The sequence below is a fragment of the Amblyomma mixtum genome, chromosome 2 (assembly GCF_055824585.1).
Source record: "Amblyomma mixtum isolate Tamu chromosome 2, ASM5582458v1, whole genome shotgun sequence".
NCBI lineage: Eukaryota > Metazoa > Arthropoda > Arachnida > Ixodida > Ixodidae > Amblyomma > Amblyomma mixtum.
Genome location: NC_143013.1, coordinates 370,292 through 397,861, shown reverse-complemented (window position 1 = coordinate 397,861; position 27,570 = coordinate 370,292). Strand labels below are relative to the sequence as shown.

General features: G+C 50.8%; 1 protein-coding gene across 2 annotated transcripts in view; it reads left to right on the top strand.

The window, feature by feature from the left end:
• Positions 1-27,570, top strand: part of LOC149358195 (plexin-B-like) — a 333,650-nt gene that overhangs the window by 110,417 nt on the left and 195,663 nt on the right. The window contains exon 1 of one of the 2 annotated variants that reach the window (XM_089570253.1): positions 10,687-10,768. The exons of the other annotated variant lie outside the window; for it this stretch is intronic. The gene's annotated coding sequence lies outside the window, so the exon portion shown is untranslated. Of the gene's footprint in view, positions 1-10,686; positions 10,769-27,570 lie in introns of those variants that run through there. 2 annotated transcript variants of the gene reach the window in all.

Below are 27,570 nucleotides of genomic sequence, written 5' to 3'. Positions count from 1 at the left end.
TGTTTCCTCCTTCCCGCCTGTTCAAGAAGCTCAACATTCAGCTTATCTGAATTCAAGTACTCCAACTTCGGCCGTGCAACTCGTTTTCGTTCTAGTGTACTGCACGCAACTGTTCAGCCGAGAGGCGTGCAATGTCCAGTGTCGTTCGACACGGGATCTATAGGTGGGTGAACGGTGAACCATGCGAGTTTGATGCCCCCCCCCCCTTCCCCCCCCCCCCCCCCCCCCCCCCCCCCCTCCGCCCTTTCCATTCCCATACCGCTGTCGTACCAGCGCCGGCCTGTGGTGGTGCTTGCTCGCTCGGCCGCGGCGAACGGGTCTGCCTCACGGGCTCGCTCCATTGGTGCCGCAGTCCTCCCGAACTCGTTGCTGCCAAGCGATGCGAGGGTGTTGGAGAAGAGGGGCGCGAACCCGGTGAACTGAGGCCCAGGTTCCGCTTTCTGCGTCGGACGCGGCGACGGCCCAGTGATAGAGCAGGGACGCAGACCGCTGTACTGAGCTGTGCAGTACTGCCGCACATAGAAGGTGCGTGCAGTTTATCAGGCGCTGAAGTTGACGAACCCGTTCGCGAATAACGACAGTTCGAAACGGTTTAGCGAGTGTACTGTAAAGTTTGCTATTATCTTTTCTCTTTCTCTCTCTCTCTCTCTCTCTCTCTCTCTCTCTCTCTCTCTGCGCACGACTCCCTCACAGCGAACAACGGAAACCGAACGGGAAGGCCTCTACGTCATCAGTTGGGCGACTCTAGAAGCCTTCCCAGCAGGCATTGTCAATGAAGCATTAAGTACAGGAGACGCACCCATTGCATCCATCGGTACAATGTTTAGAGGCGCTAATTATAAGTGCCAGTTCATTCTTGAAGTCTACTCCAGCTTGGCTGGTGCCAGCTGTGTGTAGTAGCTTTCGCAAGGCTGCACGGTACAGGTGAGGCAGAGTGTACCACACAGGGCGCTCGTTCATACGCTCGAGCGAGTCCCAACCCGCGATCGAGTGCCGCAATGTAGGCCAGCCCAAGCCAGGGCTGGCGCATTTCTCTTCCAGGTCGTAATGCCGGGCTCGTTGCCTGTCGTTACGATGCCATTTGGGGCCTCCAGAGAGAGAGGAGGTGAAACCGAGTGGAGAGAGAGAGAGTGAAACCGAGGCAGGTGATGGTCGAGCATGATGCTTGGTTACTTACTGGAGAGCTTTCCCGCGGCCGTTCTCTTGTCAAAAGGTAGAGACTTCGGTCGGAAGGCGGAGCGCGAATTCATTTAATGACACACGCGTGGTGCGACAGAGCTCCTTTGTGGACACAGCTACAGTTCGGCGTGGATATTCGTAGAAACGTAACAGAAGGCGGCGGAAAGTCAGGTGCAGAGACGAACTCGGAAGATCTCCCGGAATAACATGACAACAGCTGGCGGAAATCAGTAATAATTGGAAGTAATTGCTGCAGAGGCTTCGAATTGAACTATGCTAAACTAGGATGCTGTCTATGAGGATGTTGGTCATTGTGGCAGTCCTGCAGAGGATTTTAAAAGTTTCTTCATTTTGATGTTGCTGGCGGAAATTCGTGGTTCGACTGCACTGGTTCGTCTGTCGTCCTCAAAGTGTTCAGGTACAGCGCGGTTTCCACACGATAAACCACCAACTAGCCCCTGTAATTGCGCTCGTCATAACCTGCAACACACGATGCTGCGAGGACGCGTGCTCCACGAAGCAGTTCTGTAGCACGTCGGTGCCGAAAAATGGCGTCTTTTAGCTGCAAGTCAAAAGAGGAGAGCAATGGATTCGTATACTCGGTGCGGAGTTTCGGCGTATTCAATTGTTATAAAACCGCAGCTGTAGAACAGTCGTCAGGCGTGTTGCAGAGGCTAGCCTTGAGCTCAAACTTTTGCGCCAGTGATTCAGAAGATGGTTAAAGCGTTTGGTTAATGTTATTGAAAGATCACACGGCAGTTGCGCTTGCATCTATCTACCACTGAGGAAGGGAAGGGAAGGGGGGGGGGGGGGGGGGGGTCCTAAACAACTATACGCTGTTTAACGTCTGGACGTCTACGACAGTCCACGATGCTTATATGGCGCCCTGTCAACAACATGCAGCAGTTGCCAGACAAAAGAAGTAACAGTTAGTTCAACGTATTCTGAGTGGAGAATAAAGTTAACAGGCGCCCATCAAAACACTGCGAAACTCACTTCAGGCAGTCTATCTTCTCCGGCACAGCAACTGGTGGCTGTGTGACAGCGCACTCAAGGGCTGCCGTGGTGCAAATGGGACACTTTCTCCAACCGTTCTGTTCAAGAAAGAACCATAAATCTACCCACGAGCCGAAGCGGAACTGAGAATATCGCAGAGAGGCAGGCAGCCTACAAGTTGCGCCAGGGCAGCAGCGCAACTATATAGGCTCCATTTAATCAGTGCTGTCTATGCACGAGATCATGGGTTCTCGGGAGCTGTGGACGAGGTTAAAAGGTCAGTCTACCCCTGCTCCGCACCTGTGCTCATCCTCTGCAACAGGTGTGCCTGTGCAGACTCCGAATGGGGGGAAAACGGCCAACTTCTTTAATTCAGCTCATCATCATCATCATCAACCTTACTATACGCCCACTGCAAGACAAAGGCTTCTCCATATCTCTCCAATCAGCCGTGTCCTCTGCGAACTGCGGCCACCTTACCCCGGCAAACTTCTTAACGTCATGCGCCCACCTTTCTGCCGTACCCTCCTACGCTTGCCCTCTCTTGGAATCAACTCCATTACCCTTAAGTACCAACGGTTATCTTGCCTTCTCATTACATGCCCTGCCCAAGCCCATTTCTACCTCTTGATTTCTACCCCCTCTGCCGGCTCCCGACCTCTTAACGTTACACCTGTCATTTTTCTTTCCATAGCTCGCTGCGTTGTCCTTAACTTAAGCCGAACCCTCTTTGTTAGCCTCCACGTTTCTGCCCCATAGGTGAGTACCGGTAACGTACAGCTGTTGTATGCTCTTTTTTTGAGGAATATTGGTAAACTGCCATTCATGGTCTAAGAGAGCCTGCCAAATGTGCTCCACCCCAATCTTTTTCCTCTAGTTATTTCGCTAGCATAGTAACAACCAGCAACATTGTTCTTCTTCCGCGATGCAGGTCGAAGGAGCGTTAATGGGATCGTCAATAGTATGCGACTAACTGCACGCGGAGATGTTACCTCAGGCGACTGCATGCGAGCGAGGGCTACATGGCATCGCTGGGCGACGACAAGCAATGCCGCGCCGGCCCCGGCGGCGGAGGCCGTGGCCGACCTTGGAGAGGCCGGCCGTCGTGCATACCGCGCAGGCGGCTCCCGCTGCTGCGGCATGGGAGGCCCGCCCGCCGACAGATCGGAAACGGGAGACCGGGTTCGGCTTGCGCGGGGCCCCGCAGCGGCGGCGGCACCACTCGCCGCCCATGGCCAAACAGGGCACCCCGCTGGGCACCCGGCCGCCGCCGTGGAGTCGCCGCCGCCGTCGCGGAGGACTCTCCAGGTTCCGTGTGGCGCACGTTTTATTTACTGGGGGGCAGTGGACGCGCCACGAAGCAGGAAGAAGCGTCCTCAGTGACCACCACGTCGACACGTGCCTGCGAGTCGATGGATTTTCGGGTGCCGGAACATCGCGATGGCGCACTTACCTCCATGTTACCCTAATGCATGCCTGCAACTATATGTTTTTTTTTTTTTTTTTTGCGCCGAGTTCCCCTTCCTCCTCGTTTATCGTGCGGTATTATCCCCGCTGTTTTTGGCTCCCCTTGCTTTTCGTCCTGTTTGTTTCTTTCGGCAATTCTCCACCTGCTTCATTCCGGCTTCCTGCATCTTCTGTTATCCTGGCTTGTGGTTTCCTGTCTTCCTTCCTGTTTCTTGGCGTCTCTTTACAGCGTTAGCTCTTCTTAATTCTTTGTTCCAAAAATGTGGCGTTAGCGACCTCGCATCAAGGCTGGCGCCGCTGCGATGGTAACGCGCTTCACGACACGCTGATTGGTCCGAAGGGAATGACGTCATTCGTGACGGCATTTCATGGTGCACCAATCGGCAGGTCTGCGAGTGTAGCGCGTCAGAGAGCACAAAAAAAAAAAAAACGAGAAGTAGCGCTTTAACGAAAGAAGGCGACTACACAAGCGTTCTGAAGATGAACATCCAACTCGCCCGACAAGCCACCTTGCTGCAGCACCTCTGATGATTGTGGCTGAAATGTCAAGTAGGAAGCAGGACCTTCTGACTCCAAAATGATCAGGCGAGCTCGACCTCGCGAGCGGAAATGCCTAGACTGCCCTAACGATCCTGCCTTATGTGATATGGAGACCACAACACAGCGACGCAAGCGAGAAGACTCATCGGTTTTTGGGCACCAGAAGCAGAGGAAAAGCTACTTAGAGACGAAGACAATGCAGTTCGACCCGCGGCAGCCCAGGTGAATCGATCTAGACGCAAGGAGTCTGCAGTTCAAGCCGCCGAGGCAGCAGTGGGAAGACAGAATCAGCAAGCCAGCGCAGCATTCAAGACAGAGGCTGCAACCAAGGCATTCGCCATACAGCTTCTGGACAACCTGTTCAATTCAGCTACAGCTGCTGCTCGGTATGCGATCGGTTTTGGTTTATAAGAGCAATCACACACAACCGTGGCTGCATACCTCAGCAGCCGATACTCTCGCTGGAGCTTCCTGAGAACAGCCTCTCGATGTTGCGGCTCACTAACGCTGAACCATCCGCACTGCAACACTTGAAGCCGTCGTGTGAGTTTTTAGTGCGAAAACAGTGGTTCACTGGCAACCCTGAAAGAGCCGATGGGTCCCTGAAGCCTCGACCTTTGGCGTTTGAGATGAAATGACTTGGATACTATGCGGCTAGGGGAAGGTCACGTGGTACGAAAGTTTAAACGAAATAGTCTTGGAGGACGATCTTGTAAGGCGCGTGCCTTACAAACCCCATTAGACAAAATCCCGTCGGTGACCGCTGTCGAGGCTGAGACAGCCTCAAAAAGACAGCGTCGCACAGCCGTCGTCTAGCCACCGAAGCGCCACCTCTGCTCTCTCTCTCTCCCAATGTGAATGAAGTAACAGTAAAAAATCACTCAAATAAAAGAACATTGTGCAAATTTTTCAATGATTGCTATTTTCGCACTCGCCTGATAAAATCAGAGGGCTGTCACATGAGCGCAATTTTTTCCCCCAAATATACTGAGTGAGATTAGGGGATAAACAGCTACAATTTTTCGGGAATGAAACGAGGAAGGTCGAGCGCAAAGCCTGTTTCGTTTGGCGTGGAATGACCAATTTATGAATTGCAGCCGCTACAGCCAGCGTTCAACTCGGGGACTTATGCTCAACATCTGAACGCCACATAGCCCGTGAGCAACCACTGCGTGTCGACACAAGCACTCAGGCTGGAGGCAGACAGGTATATCATAATCACACGGCTGAAATCCGAGCTGCAATCTAGCACAACGTTAACGCAAGTTTGCACCCCAAAACTGATGTCTTGTATATTCCCTCCTTGGCAGATGTGCAGGATGCAAGGTTTGTGTGGCGCAAACTATGGCTGTAGGAGTTTTTCGTACTGTAGGTATTTAATAAGTAGATATTTCGTATAGAGGGGTGGGGGGTACGTTTTCTCTGGAATACGGTAACGGAGGGTTTAGATCACCCAGTAGTTAACGAACTTCCCAGGAACATAATTTTGAGGTATGAGATTTGGAAGTCGCACGAAACAGGCGGAGCATGGGATACTGGAAGGGCCACTGCGACGCACAAAGTTTCAATCACTCTGGTTGCGAAAGTTCTCCAAGCCTCATAACTCGCAGGTATATGTTGCGTTACCCTTGATTAAACCGGTGAAATGCTCAAAGGGAGCCTGGGCGTCGTCGATTTACGTCACAGATATATTACCTGCACGTCTGCTTTTTCCTTTCTATTCCTTTATTTGCTTTTTTCTCTCCCCATCAGCCATTTGGGGCGCGTGCTATATACTGCGACTTCGCTAAGGTCATTTGCAGAGATGGCCAGAGTTAGAGCTACAGTAAATGGCTTCATACGTAGGCGTTGCTGTTGATGATGAGGATGAACAGGATAAAAAACCACAGAGGGGGTTCAGTGACGATGTCTCAAATTGAGTGTGAGATACTTGCAGCGACGAGCTACTGTTCAAGAAAGTCTATAAGTCTTCTGCTGCAACAGACACCGTGTGAGAAGGAAACACCGAACCGAACGGAAAAAGGGCAGGACATGCCTATTCCCCTCCAACTCCTTTCCATTTCTTTTCTTTCTGTCATTCATAATACGCCGAACCTACAGTACGCCTCGGCTATCACAAGTATCTTCTGATCGGCACACGGTAAAGCAGATAGAACCGTTGTAATACATCGGCCCCGATATCCAACATCGAAGTGTATATAACGACAAGCCAAAGCTGTGGAAATGGCTGCTATTAGTGTCACATGTATTTGTTTATATGTTTTGTATACACGAAAAGAGAGGGACTGAGACAGTTAAACAAAGTGGTGTGCGAGGTCAGCATAAACGTAACACGACAAAGAGAAGAAGTGAACACAGAGACACCTTCACTAGCAACCTTTGTTTACACTGCTAACACAGAGCGAATGAACCCTTATTAGCGAATGAACCTATTTTCACATCAGCGACAGACTGATACCATTAAGAAAGGCGCACCCAGCAGCATATGGCATCCAGCGCCATGGCTTTGCGTGCCTACCATGCATATGATGAAATAAACGAATTGAATTGAATTACGTGCGTACACCTAGGCGTCTTTTCCGCACCAACCACGGAACGCGTTTCGGTTCCTAAAAAAAAAAAACGAAGAAAATCTTCAGCGCGTTTGCCTTCAATTATATGCATGTCCTCCACTCGCAAATCGCAGCGAATCATCGAAGGCGCTTGCATAATCAGCGCGGCGACGATTTCATGTACGGTATACATACAGCCCTCCTCCTCCTCCGCTTCCTCCTCCTCCTCTTGCGGCGGACAACATCCGCGTATCCTCCAATAATGGACCGCGGGAGAGCCGCAGAAGTGCGCAGATCCGCTCCAGTAATGACTCGCCTTGTCCCAACGTTGCCAGCCGTGCATGCATGCCACGAGAATCACACCATAAGCCACAGACAAGTAATGCCTTACGGCCTGCCGAGTGTCAGCCGCGCAAACGACCTTCGCGAAGCCATCTTACGTAGGCCCCGCTGCTGGCTGATCGAGATACGAGCGAAAGCATTCCCGGAGTCGATTTGGAAGTCGATTTCGAAGAACAACCTGCATCCCAGCACACGCTGTATCCGTGTGTAGTACACCCGTGTAATACACTAAAGGAAGAGGCGATAGGTTTGTGCGGGACGCGAGAGTCGCGGGTAATAACGACGTGGAGTGTATATATATGCGCAGCGAAATCCTCGCGTTTACATACATTATCCACCGAGGCGATGCGCGTGTTGGGACGCGAGAGCGCGTTGGTTATGTCGTCGTCCTCCCCCCCCCCCCCCCGTATACAGCTCCACTCCTTTTTCTCAGTATATATAGAATATACTCCGCATTTGCCCCTGAAGACGGGCCTGATATCAGGCTGTGTAATATGCAGTGATGATAGTGTGTCCTCAGTGAATACACTCGAGCTTCGCTTTTTTTGTTTTTCTGTTGTTGTTTTTTTTTTTACGCGCATGCATCGCATGGGACGCGTTCGTATCTCACATGACTGCCTCGCCGCGGCCGCTCTTGCCTTACGTGTTTAAGTGGCGGGAAAAAAAGTGCGCGTGAACCTGTTTTGCTGCGCTTGCTTTCTGGGCACATCGAGGACGGCCAGGGTTATCGCTGGAGAGTAACAAGAACATGCCCTTTGAAATATAGAAGGAGCCGCCACATGAGATATAGAAGGAGCCATATTAATCAGCTGATTGATCAATATAAGAGAGTCGCCACACCAGAAACTGAAAAACATAACAGGATATAATTCACGACGTTTCGGCTCGAGGACCAGCCTTGTTCTCGTCTTCCGGCCGAAACGTCGTGTATTAAATCCTGTTATGTTTTTCCGCTTATGGTGACTATGTTATATATATATATATATATATAGGCTTACAGGCAGGCACGAGCGCTCGGGAACCCGTGAACTCCTGTTCAGTAGCCGAACAATTCAACCATGGAGCCACCGCAGCAGCCAAATTTTTCGGGTATGCTTCTTTAACAAATCTCCGCGATATTTGCTGCCGACGCACTAATTAAGCCGCGTTTTTTTTCCCCTCAAACTTCCACTAATATCTCCTTTACAGCCCGATCTTCACCTGCTAATGGCCGCCGTCAGGAACCAACTTCACCTTACTTCACCAAATAAATAAAAAAAGCGGTAGGGTTTTAACGCCTTTAAACCAAATGGACGTGCGATGATAGCATGTGTTTAACCTGGTTGGCTCATGGATTTGCTTTTCTGTATCGTCGGCACGTCTGGCGGCGATATTAGACTCATGTTAAGCTCTGATCGAAATTAAGCCGATCTGATCTGTTCACGCCGCAGACGGAAGTTGGAGAAGACGACGATGTGCAATGCACGGCGCGAGAGTGTGTTGCAGTTTAACACGAGGCGTGATTGGCTGCGGCGATAACATATAGTGTTCTCGTGCAGTGGACTGCGAAGCTGATCTGTTCGCCCCGTCACGGGTTCGAAACCCAGTAGTGGCAATATATATTTCATTTCTGCATCTGCTGCTGCTACGCTAGGATTTTCCAAGGTTACCTTGAAGGTCAAGCTTCACACAAAATCAGTGAGCCGGCTAGCCCTCATGAAGTACACTCTTAGAAAAAACGTAGTAGTACTTACTAACATTGGGGTAGTAACTGGTTGTCACATACGTTACAACCCTGTTAGTAACTGCAGTTAGTGACGGGATGGTTAGTAACAGTTACTAACACATTGAGTTAATAACGGCTGCTACCCGCAGTTAGTAACGGGAAGCTAGTAGCATTTACTAAGCAAATGAAGGGAAACTCGCATATTTTGCCTGATTCATAGTACGGTGTGCTGGCGTGGCTTGCCAAATTTATGCATACTCGAAAAATAAAAAGCTTCATAGTAAATTTAACTGATTAGAAACCAGACAGAGCTATCAGAGCACGCTGGTCGTAAATCACATACTTAGGCTTAGGCTATCGTGCATTACATGTAGTACAAATTACGCCGGTAGAAGGCATCGACAACCTTACCGTGCGCACACAAAGGTTCAGAATGCAGGAAAAGCACAAATCAGAGAGAGTCACACTCGCGCGTAAATTTACGCGTAGTAAATAGCTGATAAAAAGTAGTAAAACGAAGTCAGAGTTAGTAACTACTGCACTTACTAGCTTTTTGCTGCCTTTTTACTAATTTTTTTTAAGGGTGTAGTGCTCTCGCGCTACAAATCTTCCGTTTCTCCAAGCCAGCGGCGGCTACTACAGCCCTAAAGCGTAGCCAAACAACAGCGGGGCAGCTTCGTTCATGCCGCTACCAACGGACCATTCCCCGAGGCTTGTTTTCCTCGTTCCTCTCGCAAAGCCCTCTCACGTGACCCACCCAGGAGTGCACCTCTCGTTCATGCTGAGGGATTCCGCGTGCTCAGGCAAGCGCACGGGCGGCATCCGGCTCCGTCATGCCCGACAGGCGCGCCAGCAGGAGGCAGCAGCAGCAGCAGCAACTGTGGCAGCAGCACTACCAACCAGCGGCGCCGATTAACGGCCTGACGGAGCTGTTTCGCATTTCCTGCGCCTTCCCCATTTACATGAGACGTCGCCGCCGGGCTCCCCGCGCGAGTCTGAATCACACAAGCCACGATGATGCACCGGCTTTGCCGCTGGCGTCGCCTTGGCGCCGTCGTGCTCGGAGAGGTAACGCTGGTCGCGACGGTGGCGACACCGTGTCTCCGCGGGGAATTCATATATTCAGCGAACTCGACTCGAGAACAAAATACCTGTCGTCGCGGGACAGGACTCGTTCCTCCGTTTAGTATGCGTGCACGCGTGCGCGCTTTGCTTCTGTCAGTGGCGATTATGCAGTGTTGGGGTCACGTAAAGACGAAACCAGGATGGCGTGGGGTGCGTGTATGTGTGTGTGTGCGTGCGTTTGCGCGTGAGACGTGAAGAGATTTAAAAAAAAAACGAAAAAGAGATGCGAGAGCAACTAGTCCTTGTCTTCGCTGTTGTCGCGGAAGCTCCGAAACTTGTCAGACCGCGCGCTAAAGCGAGTCGTCGTCCGCGTACAGCTCTTTTTCGCGCTGGAGGGGCCTTGTTTACAGCGCGCCTGCTGTGACAGCTAAAGCCGGAGCAGAGAAATGAGCGCGCGGTCGCAGTCCCGCGTGCTTCCAGTTAATCTCTGGCGTTCGCGGAGTGCGCGGGCGCAATTAACAGCCAGGATACGCGAGTGGCTTGTATTGCGCGGCAAAACAGGGAAAGTGCATCCACGCGAAGAAAGAACATGAACTAGCGAATAACCAACTTGCAACGCGCGGTCTTTCCTTGCTTTCGCTTTGGATTCCGGGGACGCATAAGGGGATATGCGACGCTAAATGTCAGGGAAAGTGAGAGAGATGCTGATGAGCTCATGATATACGCGCGCAAGAAAAAAAAAGAAAGAAAATGTAATTGAGTTGCGGCCAGCCCCGCAAGGTGTTTCAACAGGTGTTGTATTCGTTGGCAGATGGCAGATGGCAGCGCCAATGGACGACAACGAATACTAGAGTATGCTTCCTCGCACGCTTCTTGGAACGGGCTGCCGGGGCAAGCTGCACGCTCATCATGGAGCTGGCTGGTAATTGATCATTTTACCCCTTTTCCGACCACACTAGCAATTATTAGCCAGTGAATTTACTTCCACCTTTTTCGTGAACGAAATGCTATCTGTATACTCATGGTAGTTTGCATTTTGTAAGCGTCAGTTTCACAATCATTTCTCTTTCTTTCTTTCTTTCTTTCTTTCTTTCTTTCTTTCTTTCTTTCTTTCTTTCTTTCTTTCTTTCTTTCTTTCTTTCTTTCTTTCTTTCTTTCTTTCTTTCTTTCTTTCTTTCTTTCTTTCTTCCTTTCTTTCTTTCTTTCTTTCTTTCTTCCTTTCTTTCTTTCTTTCTCAGAAATGGGCGGTTCGCACCGGGCTGACCCCGTACGTTGTCTTTTGCGCCTGCAGTTGCCATTTCTCATCAACGTCCTTGCATCATTAATGAGAAAGTATTACTATGTGTTGTGTTGTGTTGAGTTTTATGGCACATAGGCAGCTAAGGCCATCATGCGCCAAGCTCAAGGTATAGAATAAGTTTCCTGCAGAGTGTTTACAAATGTGACATGTTATCGATGGTGTAGATGGCCTAAAAGATTGTACTGTCTAGTAATAACAGAGGAGAAAAAATTTGGAAGTGGCTATATGTAAAAGCCTTAAAAAGGTCAGGTAGCCTCAGCTGCTATCCTTGCCTGGGCAAGGATCCTGAGACTCGTAACCAATCAAATAAAAACTTCAGCCTTCTTATCAGGAATGAGAAAGTGAGAAAGCGGCTGAGGTGTATCATGCAATAAAGCGAGCCAGTGGTTCAATATTTACAGTTTTTCAAGTACGCCTGCTTCTTTTAAAAAGCTAAATAGAGAAGGTATGTTAACAATGGCATTGTCATCTAAGAGAAGTGTTGGATGAAAAGGAATGCATTCATTATAAAACTGACTAAAGTAATTTTTTCTTAGTTTTTCCAGTTTCATACCAGAGAATAAAATATGGTTAGCCGTAAGTTCCCCTCCGCATTCTTCGCAAACAGGTTTGTCTTGTTTTGTTAGCAGGATGTTGCGCGTAAGGTACGTACGGCCTATACGGAGACTGCATAAGATCACTTTCTTGAAACGTTCCTGGTGCACACATGACTTAAATTCACCTAAAACTGGTTTTACCAAATGGTATTTTATTATTTACTTGACTGTTCCAAGCCGACTGCTAGTTTTTCCTTAGTTCTCTTTCTACTAATTTCATGCAATCATTAAAGGGTATATTTGCTTTTTTTTATTTACGAGAAAGTATTACTAGTCACATTACAAGGAAAGCTGGCGGCGCGCTCACTCGTGTGTGTGCATGTGTGCGTGTGGTTGGTTGGTTGGTTGGTTGGTTGCGACTGAGAGAAGAATGAAAAGTAAAGTGCACGGGCCTGCCAACTGGTTCAAGCCGAGCCACCATCGCTGCCACGTGTGTGTGTGCGCCACTGGCCCCGCCACTGGCCAACCTACATGTAGCGCCACTTATCTCGACATTCGTGCCAAAGTTGTGATGGAACCGTTTGTCGTACAGCGTTCCGGGTGAGGCCATACAATTTCTCGTTGCGTATAGCTTATATGCGCTAGTCAAGTCGGAGTCTAGCTTGCGACAGGGATTCGAACCGGCGACATATGCACTTTCAATTGTATAGTATGGCACGGTATGGTATAATATGGCGTGGTATGGTAGGGTAGGGTAGGGTAGGGTAGGGTAGGGTAGGGTATGGTAGGGTATGGTAGGGTATGGTAGGGTATGGTAGGGTAGGGTATGGCATGGCATGGCATGTCATAGTATGGCATTGTATGGTGTGGTATGATATGGCATGGTGTGGTACGGCATGGTATGGTATAGTACGGTACAGTATGATATAGTGTGGTATGGTATGGTATGGTATGGTATGGTATGGTATGGTATGGTATGGTATGGTATGGTATGGTATGGTATGGTATGGTGCGTTTTAACGTCCCACAGCGACACACGGGCTATGAGAGACACAGTAGCTGAGGGCCTCTGATTCATTTCAACTACCTGGGGCTCCTTAACGTGCTGACATCTCACAACGTGCGTGTGTGCGCGCATTTTGCCTTCATCGAGATGCGGCCGAGATTAGATCCCTCGATCTTCGCCTCAGCAGCCGAACGCCTGGGAGCCACCTGGCGGGTACAGTAACGAGGACGTGAACATCTGACTCAACTTTCGATCAACTCCTGTGTCAGTCAATCAATTAATCAATGAATCAGTTGCTTACATTTGTTAGCCCTAAACCGTTTCCCTTCCACCTTCAGGCCTCTGCCTGCAGTTGGAAATGAACGCCGATAGCTACAAAGCCATCGCGTGCAGACCGAAGTCACGCTTGCCTACTGCTAAGGGAGCCTCGGTCGTCAGGATGGAGTTGTCAACCTGACCGCGGGGGATGCGCCGTCGTCGTCGTCGCGCCGGAGACACGCCGAGCGAGTGTCGAGATAAAGCGTGCCGAAATTTCCATTTGCAATCACTCTACGCGCCTCAGCGACCGGCCGGCTCCTTGGTCGCGGCTCCCACGACTGTCCCCTTCCCGGGAGAGAGCGAGAAGAAGCCGGAGGGCACAGTGGCACTACGACCTGCGCCTCTTCTCCTCTTCCTGCTCTCCGCCCCGGGCTGCCACCAGGGCGGCGTGCACGTCGTGAGGCAATTAGGACGCAACATGAAGTCATTACGGCGCCGGCAACGCGCGGTCAATTTATCTGGCGGCGCCGCGTTGCCACATTTCGTGCTGCACCACCGACAGCTACGGGAGCAACAGCAGCAACAGAAGCAGCAACAGAAGCCACGGGTCGGCGACAGCAGCAGCGCAGTGCCCGCGTTGTGCCAGTACCATTAATGCGCTCACTGCTCACTCGGCGGGACAAATCTCTCCCCTGCGAGCAGTCCCCTCGGCCACACCACCAACGGCAACCGACGAACGATGACTGTTCCTCCTGCCACACACGGCAAGGTTGCTGTTGGATGGAGGCTGTTTTGCCTTTGCTGCCGCCGCCGGCTAGGCCAGCGAAGAAAGCAGCAGCTGGCGACAGTTTGGGATTCCCATCCGGTTCCCGTAGTCGTAGCATGACGGGCTAACAAATGACCGCCATTGTCCAAACTGGCAGGCGCCGACTGGTTCAAGCGCATTCGGACGGACTCTTGAAGAACAAGCACGCATCGTCGCGTCGCCCTCTCGGACCCTCTCAGCTGTGAATCCCTGCGAAGCATAGCCTCACAGCGATGAGCCCGCAGTTTTGTCTCCTCGCACCCACTCGTCCTCTTTCGTCACCATATCTCTCGTCATCAGTTCATTTTTTGTTTGTCCCTTATACATACCTGCACGGTAAACCCAGCCGCCACCAGCCAGCTCCGGGCGCGATGCTGCACTTACTGCCGTACTTTTTTATGCCTTTCTTGGCATGTACCAAAACCTGTGTTGTGAGGACATGGTCGGCAAATGTTCCAGCGTTGTTTCAAGTCTTTCATGCAGAGGCTACCGCAGAAGCGGTGCGTCCGGGCGGCCTGTTATTGTTGTTTGTGTTCCGCGATGCCACCGTGCTCTTACGCGCGCTCGCTGAATCGTATCTCTCGCGGAGATCTGGGCGAGCTGTCGAGGCTCGAGGGTGTGCTGCGACCGCGGTCCTTTTGTCGCCGGCGGCCCGAGAACCCGCGTCCGAGCGAGTTCGCACGTTATTCTCTTTGTCTTTTCCATTGTTCGTTTCACTGTCACCTTGTTGCTTGTTTTTATTTGGTTGTTGGCAGCGGCGTTTACGTTCTTTCTTCTTCCTTCGCACTGTTTGTCGTGATGAATCTCCCGTCCTCGAAACTTGGAGGGCTCCTCTGTGTCCCGTTGTTGTCTCGAGTGGGCCGTTATATGCGGGACTTGGAACGCCTTTTCCCTTGCCTTACCATTTCGTTTGTGTTTTGGTGAAATGCTTGTTATGCGAGGAGTGTTCAATAGCCTTTGTCTCTTGGACTGCAGCTCTCTTATCAATCGATGTAACTTCAAGGTAAATTAAAAGTTCACAATGTGCTTTTTCTCAGGGACACATCATTTTCTGGCACAGACACCGTTAGCAGCTTACGACCTGCTTTCTTCCGCCAGTGGTGCTTTGCACGACGTCACAGAAGACTCCTGTATACTTTGTGAAATAATTTGAAGTAATAGAAAGCAAAATTAATTACTTTTGAATCAAAAAGGCGAAGGGATTATCATTCTCAAGGTGGACGCCAGAACCGCGTCGTGAGGGAAGTAATGAAGGAGGGAGTTAAAGAAGGAAGAATGGAAGAGGCACCGGGGCTCCGGATTCATTTTGATGTTCCGGGGTTCCTTAAAGTGCACTGACATCGCACAGTGCACTGTCTTTTCCGCTTCGCTTCCACAGACAAGTGGACGCTGCGGCGTGGATTCGATCTCGCTCTTCGTGCTCAGAAGCCGAACGCCGTATACCCACAGGGCCACCATGGATGGTTAATGCCATATAATAAAACAAATTCTGACCACCGACCAAATCTACCCCACCCTTCCCCCGCCTCCTTTGTTTTCTGAGAGCTGGTGCTCACAGCGACTGGCAGAAGATGCATGCTTCTTTCGACACGTCGTATTTCCGCCGGGCTTTCTTTGCGTTTGTTTTGTTTAGGGCAGTCCGCGTCGTTTCCCGGCAGGAATGTTCGCATGTCCGCCCTGGGCTCGTGATTTATGAGCGGCACCGCGAGTACGAGCTGCACGGCTGGGAAAAGTGTTTTCTCACGCGTGAGGGCGCATCGTCGTTGAATTTCAAGCGCGTCAGATGTGCGCCGACGATAGGGAGAGGGATGGGCGCCGGAGCCGGCCGAATGTCTTTGTTCGCGCAAATGCGGCCAGAAATTCCCGTATGCTCGCGTGTGGGCGCACGCTGTATAATATGTACGGCGGCGATTCATTGGTCTCTGGCGAGGCTATCCGCCTGAGCGGACGCTCGGCTTGTGCGCATGGAAGATGATAGAGGTTGTCTACCTCTTTTCTGGCCTTCATTTTCCAGCTCTTGTTTATTCTCTGCCTGCATGACGCAATATATTTCCACATGCAAGTAAGGAGAAACGGAGGCAGTAGGCGGACGAGAACGAGAATCCTGGGGTCAGTCTGGCTGACTCCGCTATACGTGCTACTTCTTTCGCACGAAGGGAGGGGGTCAATAGAGCCGATTTTTCTAACAGATACCAAATGGCATATGGTATGGTATGGTATGGTATGGTATGGTATGGTATGGTATGGTATGGTATGGTATGGTATGGTGTGTTGTGGTGTGGTGTGGTTGTGGTGTGGTGTGGTGTGGTGTGGTGTGTGTGGTGTGGTGTGGTGTGGTGTGGTGTGGTGTGGTGTGGTGTGGTGTGGTGTGGTGTGGTGTGGTGTGGTGTGTGTGGTGTGGTGTGGTGTGGTGTGTGTGGTGTGGTGTGTGTGGTGTGGCGTGGTGTGGTGTGTTGTGGTGTAGCATGTCGCGCTACTGTATGACATGATATGGCATGGTATGGTGGTGTGGCATGGTGATAACGAGTAACTGGACTTTAATTAGTTATATTGGATGGTTTTGGGGCTTGATATGCCGACGGTGCAGGTGGGCTTTGAGAACCCCTCAATCGGGCTCCCTGTTCTTCCAAAGCAGAAACTCTTTTAAAAGGTGTTGCGTATCACTCCGTTCTCTCGGTAACTCAACGAAAGGAAGTCTCGCGACGCGTGTGCATGAATTCCGTTGGCCACTTTCCCCATACGCGCCTTTCCTTCATCGCCTGAAACCGTACTTAGTGCCCCCGTAGCTGCCCCATCGTGACCGAGCGCCGTTCCTGCCTGCCTGGGCCGTCTCCCGGAGGAGGCCGTGCCTGCCAGCTATAGAAGCTTATTAGGCGCGTGCCGAACGCAAGCGTCGATGACGCCGAAGCCCTGCACGCGTGGCTCACAGCTGTACTCCGCGCACGCCGTATCGAGCCCTTCGTCGCCGCTTCGTGCTTGTACCTGAACCACGATACTCTAGCGTTTTTTTTTTTTCTTTTTGCCTCGGGGTCCGTCGTGATGCTGCTAGGCGCCGTTGCGCCCAGTAATTTGGGTCAGAGGTAACACACGCCTCGAAGGGTGCGCGAGCTGACCTTCCGGTGAGGCGGCGCGGTGTCACGGGGCACCCGACTGCGTGCAAAAACCGTACACTTACTTCCCTTCGACTCACGAGTTTCGTGCAATGATGAAGACCCTGGGACCGGAGTTCCTTCAATTACAAAGATCGACATCGCTAAAAGTGGGGTCTTTGCAACTTTTCTCCAGTTGGACGCGTATACGATGAGTTCTTCAGTTGAATCCAGTTCTGTTCCGCAGTTCAGCGCATGCAGCGAGATCGTGAACTACTGGTTGTTTGACAAGAGCAACAGAAGCAATACGGACTGCCGTTCCTGTTCACTACATCGAAGAGGCCAGTGATAACTGAATGTATTGCGTGAATGCTTGAGCGAGCAAGGTTACCATGCAGGTATTTATTTCCGTACCTGGGCTTTAAGAAGCCATTAAAAGGCACTTCATCAGGTTGCGTGGCAGCGCCAGCGTTGAAGTGTCTTTAATGCACCAAAGCATCAGGCGTGGATTTATAGGAGCCCTTAGAGGAGGCGTTTGGATTGGCGGGAGAGGCTGTCCTATTTGCTCCATGCATTTCTTCAGCTTTTGTCGTCCAAGAAGAATAAAGAAATGCGGTTTTCCATGATTCTACCATCGAGAATTTGTCTCTAAGGGGAGCGATCAGCCACATTCATAGCCCGTCAGCCTCTACGCACGGGCAACAATCAGTAAGAAACGCGTATACATACCTCACAACTTGACCCTGCTTATTACGAGAAGACTTAACTTCTATTGCTGTCTAACCTAAATGAGATCATTTTTTCCGTGGCCAAACTACGAGAAGTTTAGGTTATTCGGTTGCGTCAATTATAAATTTCCTGTATGGTTTTTAAAGGTGCAGAGAAGAGGAATCTGAACTCGTCTTTTTGCCGCGGGAACTCAATCTACATGTTCCGAGCATTTTCAGAAACTTCGATTTATTGCCCTGTGTGGCTGATTTCCCTAATTAAATCTAATTAACGTCCGGCTCCAGCCTTTTTTTTTTTTTAATTCTCCCCGTACGGTGGGCGGAGTCGACCAACGCGTGGAGTGCATTTCACCCAGTCCCGTGGCGGCTTGCCGCTCTGCCACCAGAGGAGTAATACGTAGTAATCCGTAGTAGCAAATAGTCCGCTCGTATTTTTATTTCTGCGGGCTTATTTTGCGGCTATATTATCTGCGAATCAAACTATTTATTCACGGAAACCTCAAAAAGAAAATAAAGTGAAAGCAAAGCCTCCACGGAGCTGGCTGAAAGGCACTCCACGCGTTGGTCGACTCCGCCCACCGTACGGGGAGAATTCAAAGGCGGGAGCCGGACGTTAATTCGATGTAATTAGGGAAATCGGCCACACAGGGCAACAAATCGAAGTTTCTAAGAATGCTCGGAAAGTGTAGATCGAGTTCCCGCGGCAAAAAGGCGAGTTTTCCTCTTCCCGCCTCGGTGCACTGTAAACACTAATAGGCCTTTATGGGAGTAAAAAAGAGATTAATCTGGCCTCTAGCAAACTTCCTTCTTATAAAAGGGAGTGCGCGCTAGAGGACAGATTACTCCATTTTTTACTCCTTTCTGTTTAGCGAGTTTGAAGCCATAGAAAGCGTTCGGCAACGCCTGAGAAATGTTATTTGGTTAACTCTAAGAAAGGATAGGAAGAACCAGAGGGCTTACTCCTTTGAGTTGCAATTGCGTGGCCGCAACAGTTAGTCCCACTAAGGGCAACCACTACTCCCTTAGGGACTATTGGCGCAAGGAGACATCGTGCCGCAGTATCCCCTTTCTCCCACGGACTAACCATTACTCTCTCCCGCACACTAAACTCAAAGGTGTAAAAAGGGAGTCAGTTGTCTTCTGGTGTACTCCCTTTATAAAAATTTAGTGACTGATTACTCCCTTTTTACTGATATACAGGCTTATTCGTGAGTGGGCGGACTAAAGGACCAAGCGGAGCAGTTACTCCGGTTTTACCCCCTTCTGGCGCAGAGCTCCCGCTGCACCTAACTGAGCTCTGCCAGCAGCTTTATCACTGACGGGCTTCTCGAATGAGCATCAACAAGTGGCGTTCGTGACGGACGCACATCGCCCGCGGTGAGTTTTCCACGCTTGAGAAAGCGTCGCTGTAGCATCGGTTCGGACGATGAGCGTCCATGCACGCCGCATCCACGTCAATAATTGCCGGAGCGTAGTCTTAGCGCCGGATGAAGAACAGCACAAGACAAAACGGAAAAAAAGAGGAGGTAGTGGGAAAGAACAGAATGCTTTCTTTCCTCGCTCATCCGCCGGATGACGGCATCTCTCCCGCCGTCCCTGTCCTAGATGCTGTCTTCGCTTGTCGATTCGCAGACGCGCCATCAAACACCAAGGAGTGTGTTCTTTCTTTATTTTTATCTATTTATTTTATGTTCGGACTTGCTCTTTTGTTGGACGTCCGCTCAGCGCCTGCCTGTTTCTTGTCGGAGGCCAGCTAGTAAAGAACGACCGTTGCCGCTGCGGTTCAACGTGTAAGTCGACTCAGTAGGTACGGTCACGTAATCACTCACGATTGTGGAATGATTATGAGCTGCGCAGCATTATGAATACGACCTTAGGATAACATAGCCATAATATGACATATGCCATACCATGGTATATCAAAGTATACCAAAGCCAGACTGCATGTAGTCTGCAATTGCATTCGGAGGTTTCATAGAATATGAATATGACATACCTTAGGATACCGTAGCCATAATGTGCCATGCCATACCATGGTATATAAAAGTATACCAAAGTTAGACTGCATGTAGTCTGCCATTGCATTCGGAGGTTTGACAGACGTCGGATATATTATCTCTGAAGTGCATGACCTGCCTGTGTCCATTTCTTATTCTTTATATCAGCTAGAATACGTTAATAACTCGAGTTTGTTCTCTAACCCACTCTTCTCTCTTCCATTTTCATGCAAAGTAGTTTAGGTTATGATGCACCTTAGCGGTATTGAGTTCGATGGCACACGTACAGTTTTGTTCGGCTCTATACTATGCTGTTCAGTTTTCTTTCCTGTGTTCTTCACATCATTACCACTACATACACGGAAAGCCTTCCGACTACAAGGACCGGTCCATTCCAACTGCTTGCTGGGGTGATCCACTTCTGAACCCGTCGTGCGTGTATCGTTTAACATATGTAGGCCAAACGACCGCAGTGTCCAGCCGGCAAGACCCAAAAACAGGGAAGTAGCTTCGTTGGCGATTTTTTCCGCTTAGTATAAAACCAGCCGTTTTAATATGCATAACGCACATCGAGTGCTTTCGCTGCCTTGTAATCCGCCGTTTCCTTCAACTAGCCTCAAAAGAAGCGAGAATAAAAATAACCTCCCAAAAAGGGAAGCTTCGAAGCGTGCATTAGAGCACGGCGGTGGGTATAGAAGCAATAAAAAAAAAGCAAACTTTCTTCCCGCGCAACGAAGTTTTATATACGCAAATACGGACGGGGCTATTGAAGTCTCCGCACATACAGGCAGAGCAACAGACATGAAAACGGTTGTACAGGGTGGATCGGCTCGTGCACCCAGTCTTCCTAAAGCTCACCGCGGGCGCGGAGCGTCGAGCGGGTCGTGCGTACTCCGGTTAATAATCATGCCTAACGTGTAGTACACTCCGTACAGCGCAGTGGAAGCCCCGAATCAGACCATCCCGAGCCGCGGCGTGTCCGTGCGCACATAAGCACCAGCACACGCGCATCCATTATTCATTTTGCCTGCGCGCTTTGCACGTAGTACACGCGAGGTTATTGGGACACGTACCATCGCTAAGAAAAAACGCGCTCTCTTCCCGACCGGCGGGCATCCGCGGACCTGTTTTCTTTGATGTGTCCTAATTATCAATCGGCCGTCGTCCCCGTTCCTCGTTGGACCAGGGGCGGAAGACAGACACGCGGAGAACGGATCGCAAGAGTTCGAGCAGGTGTGCCCCCAAGCCCGTTTTCTCTTCAACATCACGCATTGTGTATACGGCAGCTATCGGTGAGGCAGGAGCGCCGCCCGACCGCTGTACGTATCGGCCGCGTCAATCTCCACGTCTCCGAGCCGTCGCTCAGACGCCGGGCATGCCTACAGCCTCGACTATACAGCTGCCCGCCTCTTTCCTGCCCGCAGTTGCGCGGCAACTGTACGTCGGACGCGTTGGGCGCCCCCGTAAGTCGATTGCGCAAGGCCCATCATCTCGCGGGCCCGGCAATTGAATCTCCGAAACGCCCGTGTTCGCGCCAGCTTCAATCGACGGGATTCGCCTTTTCGTTACTCCGTTGTCCAGTGGCTCAGCCTTGCGGGAGGCTGCGGCGCTCAGATTCCGAGTCTCTCTTCCTCCCATTCCAGCTGGTCCTACGGCTCAACCCTTGCCAGCCTTTCATCGGCTTCGAGTATGCATCGCATTTTTCTGTTCGCGCGCCGTTTGTTTTCTGCTCGCGCAGAATCCTGTAACTTGTCTCCCGCCCATTGGAGAAAGCGGAGGTGGTGAAACAAGTGTACCTTTCAATCTTCGCGGATGCAGGTGCAGCGGAGTCGTTGGAGGCGGCGACGGACGGTGGTCAGAGGGTGTCCTTATGTTGTTTCTCCTCATCTTCACTCTCCCTTTCCTGGTTGATTATAAGTCGCATGGCTCCTGCACACCAAGGACTGGGACTACTGCCTGTTTTGTGCGACGCGCTCAGCATCAACGCGTGCATGCACGGTTTGAAGGTTGTCTGACGCCTCCTGCACGCATCTCGGTGCAATGCGCATATGCATGGAGGCGTCGGCGAAGCTGACACGCGTCGAAATCCGTGAACCAGTCACGACGTTTTAAACAGAAGGAAGAAGAAAACAGAATGAAGAATACGACAATATATGCTCGAGGCTTTCGCAGGAAAAGGGTGAAGAACGACGAGGTTCGTTCACGCCCGGAGCTTCCGTCCTCTCTGTCTCGTTGTTAGTCGTGCGTAACTCATCGATGCTCTGTGCCAACCTCCAGGGAAAGCAAATTCTGAAGAGATTATTTTTATTTAACCGTGCCCTCAGCAACAGCGAATTAAGAAACGTTTTTCTTGGTGCCTGCCTGCTCCGAAGTAAATTTTAGCATCGTTTCAGAGATGCAGTGAGCAGAGCTCGAGGTTAAAGAGAGGTAGAGTGAGGTTAGAGCAAGAGCACTTCTTGTCATGCTTTGTCTAAGGCGATCCTTTATCAAGCCGGCTACTATGTTGACCAATATAGTACTTTTTTGCTCATAATAATAGTATTTCCTAATCCATCAAAACAAGTGCAAATAAAGAACACACAAGCCATTGTCGCTAAGAAACGTCTACAACTGGGCCACTATTTTCAGCAACGGATAAACGGAGAAATCTTGAAAAGGAGACTCAATTTCGATGACGTTATATTAGCGACAGAAGCAACAAATAGCAGGCTAGTGCTAAGTTTAAAGACAGAAGAAGCAATAATGCATCGTATACTCAATTATGATTGTCGATTCGGCCTAAAGAGCCCAGAGATGGTATATTGGCACCAGTATTGAACCCTGAGGGCCATTAAAAATGTCTTTTGTGGACGCAGCGATGAGGGTAGGTTGAAAGTATCTGCTTCCAGGTAATAAACTTAAATTATTAACACGTTATCATTATAATGGTCAGTGCAAGTGGTAATGGCGACCCCCGTCTGTCAGTAATCACTGGCACGTGACAACCTGCTCGCCAGGCTATGAACGAACTTAGTATACTACCTCGGATGAAACGCACCTTAGTATGCCACCTCGGATATAACGACATATCGCGTGTTAACCTCAGTTATAACGAACGTTTGGCTGCTCATGCATTCAAACGATATACTGAGGATCGCCAGGAGCTTTTTCTTATTCTTGACGTAGCTCGGGATGCCGACTGCTTTAAGAAGTCATTCAAGCGCCGCACACGATAAAATCAAGGCTGAGGAAATATATTCGAGGGCAGGGGTGGAGAATATGCTCTGTACGCTAGGAGGCGATAGTGCTGTCCGCTGTAGGAAGTGGAGTATGCGGATGAAGTGAATAATAATCCACTACAGCCTTGAGTTTTCCCTGTGGAAACGAGGGGTGTGAAAACGAAGTGGAAGTTAGCAAAGGAGTTGCCGCAGCTGATGCAAGACATGGTTAACTGGCGATGAACGAAACACGTCTTTATCTTGCAGCGGACGTAGCTGAAGCGATGATGATGCTAATGATTAGGAAGAAGAAACAACTGCTGTCTTAGTTCAGAAACATAGACGTGAGGAACTGTCGGAAGACTTTCGCATTCTTCCCTGGGTTCTGCACGCTGAGGGCGAGGGTGCCCGGGACATCTGGGGACGAAGGCGCCTTTGTTGGCATCATACCTTATCGCGGCATCATCGACATCCTTCGACTAAAAGGCGCCCGCCCCCTTTTTCTATGTTCGTTCGAGATTCGCGGCCGCGGGTCTTCTTCGGCCCCGCGGATTCCGCGTCAGCGTGTTTTCGCGTCGGCTCGCGAGGCCTTCACCCATCTGCGGAGCATCGGCAGCGTCTACTCTAAACTCGTGCATCGTGTTCATCTTTTCGATCTCCCCGCGCGAAGAAGGGTGGGTCAAGAGCAGCTTAAATTGAACCTCACGCCAGGGCATTAAGCGGGGACTGCGCAGCAACCTTTTCTCCCCAAAACGCATGGGGAGAGTGGCGAAGAAAACGGGGCTTTCCGGGCGCTTTCCCGGACACAAAGGTCCTCACGGACCCGTCCGTCATGGATCAGACGTCTCCGAGTCGTCGACAAGGGAACAATTCGACGTTGTATGGTCGTCCTTACAAAGGAGCTCCGAAACCCGCCGAGATGTGGGCCGCGCCACACTCCGGCTGCACTGGCGCTCTATGAAACTGTTCGCGACCCTTTTAAGCGCAACCAGGGCGGCACGGGATAAGCAAGCCCCGGATGTACAGTTTTGTTGTTCTTTTCATGGCAGGATTCGCTCTGCATCTGCATTTCGCAGATACAGAGTGAGTGAGTGAGTGAGTGAGTGAGTGAGTGAGTGAGTGAGTGAGTGAGTGAGTGAGTGAGTGAGTGAGTGAGTGAGTGAGTGAGTGAGTGAGTGAGTGAGTGAGTGAGTGAGTGAGTGAGTGAGTGAGTGAGTGAGTGAGTGAGTGAGTGAGTGATGCCGGCATTGCTTAGTCAGGCCCTTTGCCGAAACGCCGCCATCTCGCAGCCGCAGTGGATGCACGCTAGAATGGTGGCTCCTCGAATGGATCTGTTTTCCGAGTACTTTGCCTCTTCGTAGCGGGAATAGGGTTGTTATCATCCGTGCAGAATACGCGCAAACACAAACTCAATCTTGTAACCAGTGGCATTGGTTTGCAGAACACGATAGATATGACTCTACAGCAATCCTACATTGATCTTGTTTTTTTTTTTATTCGCACTGTTTCACTATCTCCATAAGTACAAGGCGGATGCATGATGTTAAAGCGTCAGGAAGAAAATGACGCCAGTGTGCACTCCGGGGAACGTTTCGTGCCTCATGTGCACGGTCCGTTAAGTTCCGATGAAATCAGACATGGCGGACGCATTCAACTGTGTCCAGCGCCAGCGTGTCCGTTCACACGTACACCCTCCTCCACCACCCGCCGCTGTGTCCGGTGGCCGAGGGAAAGAGAGACGACCCACTCATGACAGCCAGCGAAGCCGCCTCCGTCGCCGGTGCTGTGGACACGGACAAAGGCGACAGCGGGGAAAATAAACCGCCAGCTAACCGAGTTGAGTGACAGGCCCTCGCGATAAGCTCACCGAGCGACTCTCCATGCACTGCACAGTGTATCCAACCCATAGCGAGCCGAGCGAACTGCCCTCCCCTCCCCCCCCCCCCCCTCCCCCAAACGCACACACTGTATTGCTGCCAGCAGACGAAAACGTCCGGGGCCGCGGAAGCAGACGATGGACCGCAGCAGCGGTGCTGCTGCTTGCGCTTGCCACCGCTCGGGGGCGTACGATGCGACGAGAGACGTCGAAGGCAATGGCTGCAGCGGGAGATAGCGATCGCTTTGGAGAACTCGGGCCCGCGGTCGAGAGGTTGGAAGCGAAAGCTTGTTTGTTTGCCGAGCTGGGGGGGATGGCGGCTCGGAAGGAGAGGGAGCTCGCACGCCGAACCTAGCTCCTCCCGCGAGCAGCAGAAGCATCCTCGTGCGTCGGCGTCCTCTCCTCTTGGCACGCGGGAGGACCTCGTCGTGGCTGCTGGCTTGGAGAGGAAGCCAAATACAGGGCCCCTCGTGGCTCGCGAGTGAAAAGCAGCGCACTGTGCGGGCGGATGCATTAGCGCGTCCCGCACTCGTCGTTCTCGTTGGACGCACGAACCACAACACAGCTGAGGGACTCGTCAGGGCGTGGGATAAAGGGCAGAGGTGGCGGCGGGCGATGGACAAGCCGCTTGCGTGCGGTACGCCGCGATTTTCTATATACCATGTATGCTATACGAACACAGAAGAAAGTCCGTTAGCCTGTGTCCAGGCGGCGGCGGTCGTATATTCATTGATGCTCCCGCTAAACGAAAACCAGTGTAAACGCGCTGGCCTCAGCTCGACTGGCTCCCATCGCTTTGCATGGGTGGCGGCTGTCGCTCATTGTGGTGGCAAGCTGCCAGACCCAAGCTGCTCTGCTTGGGATTTTGTGAACGATAGTGCTTTGTGCCGCGTGCTTAAAGGGTCGTAGACTATTGGAGGTAAGGTTCACGCATGTATCTGAAACAAAGCAACACTATCGTCAACGAAAGCTGTTTCGGGGCTCTTTCAAGCCGTAAGCGTTTCCTACGGTAGTTGCCAGCACTGCCTTGCCTATATTGATGTTATATCCTTCAGCTGCGCCTTTCTATTCAGCTATAGAAGAATGAATGCTAAAGGCAGGGTCGAATTTGTGAGAAATTCTCGTCGGATTGTCTTTTTTGTTACATGCATGTCTTTGACATTTTTTGCGGAAATGATAGAAATACGGTTTTACCATAAGTTCTCTCTTGGCGTTGGTTGTTATCTCTCCCCTAAAATCCTCCCTGCATGGCTAAATGGGTTTGACCTGACGGGGCATCGACCTCAAAACAAAAGAGCAACTCATCGAATCTCTTGCAGTGTTAGACGCACAGCAACAGCGAGAAGCATCGAAAATACCGTCTTTCTGTTTTCCTCTTTTATGCCTTCGTTTCTTTCTGCGAGGCGTCCAACAACCATTTGTTGCTGCATTTCACGCGTCGCCGCTCTACACCGTGTACGGAGACGCTGAGAGGCAGTCGCAGATGTCGCGTTGTAGTCGTTGCTTATAGCTGACGCTCGATTCTAAAAAAAAGAAGAAGAAGAAGCACCCTTCTGTGGTATTCTTTATATATATATATATAATCTGTATATATATTGCTCTCCCCGGCCCGCAGCGGCGAGCGCTCGTCCTAGCGTCAGCAGCGGGCGAAGGGTTATCGTCGTGCGCTTTGGAGGCGCCGCAAGCCAACGCAAGACGAGCCAGCCCAAGCCAAGCCAGCAGCGTCCTGAGGAGCCCGAAACGGCAAGGTAGAAGACGCCTCATGAATCTTTCAGCAGCGCGCACCCGGCAATGACTTATTCGAAAGTGTGTTTCTCGCTTTTATTTTTTCTATTTGTTTGTTTTTGTTCTTTTGTTTTGTTCTCGCCCGGGGGCGAAAACGAATGCTCACTCGTTGCGGCTGCGGAGGCGACCGTGTTGTCCGCGCGGTCAGGTGCAGAAAATATTCGGTTCCCGGGTGGGCCTTGCCTGGCACCGGGTGTGTGCACGTCGTCGAGCCGCAGTTTCGCACACCGGACGCTGTATAAAGGCGAAGAAACGACCGAGATTCGCGATAAAAAAGCCGGCTACACATGCTGCGAACGAAATGTAATCTCGGTGTGTTTGAGCGCAAATATCTCCGTATAATTTTAAAAAAATCGCTTAATCTACGCAGTGTGGGAGTGGTGACTGGAAGCGTTAACATTTGCAGGAATAACAGTGCGGGGCATGAGTAGAGCGAAGCGACGCGTTTAAAGCGCAGCCATCTTGATTTCCATTAGCTATAGGATTAAGTTGGGTTGCAGGCAGAGAACGAAGCAGGAAAATGTTTTACATAGATACCTACAGTCTTGCCCAAAAGTCTTCAAGCCACATGGTTTGCTTTGCAGCCATATATAGTGGGGCATTTTGGCGCCACTGAATCTCCAGATATGTGTAGGATATAGCGGAATTTCGTCTTTACCTTCTGAGACCTCTTGATCCTTAACCGTGCAATATGTGTTTCCAAAGCAAACAGTAAGGCCTGAATATTTATTACCAAGCGTCTACATGACGGGCTCCTTCCAGGAGTGAACACCGTCGTCGACGGCGGTCGTAATGTGTCGTACCTGAAAACTGTCAGGAATGCATCCTAGGGCTTCCACGCACAGGCTTTCGCGGGGCCAATTTTGCTCTTATATGATCGCCTTGTATGGACAAGCGATGGAGATGTGCGTTTCTGGTGTGGTTGCAACCAGCGTTTCGCAAGCGTATGTGCAATTTTGGTGCGAAAGCACGACTTAACGGGGTCAAAGCCAACCAAGAATCTTGTGTGAAGTCAAGAGGAGGAGGGTGTCGCGCCAGCTGCAGCTAAGTGGAGAGAGGGCGTGGCCATGAAGAAAGAGAAACGCGGTTGCATGCTTATTCAGCTGCCACGAAGAAGAGTAGAAGAATGAACATATCTTTTCGCACG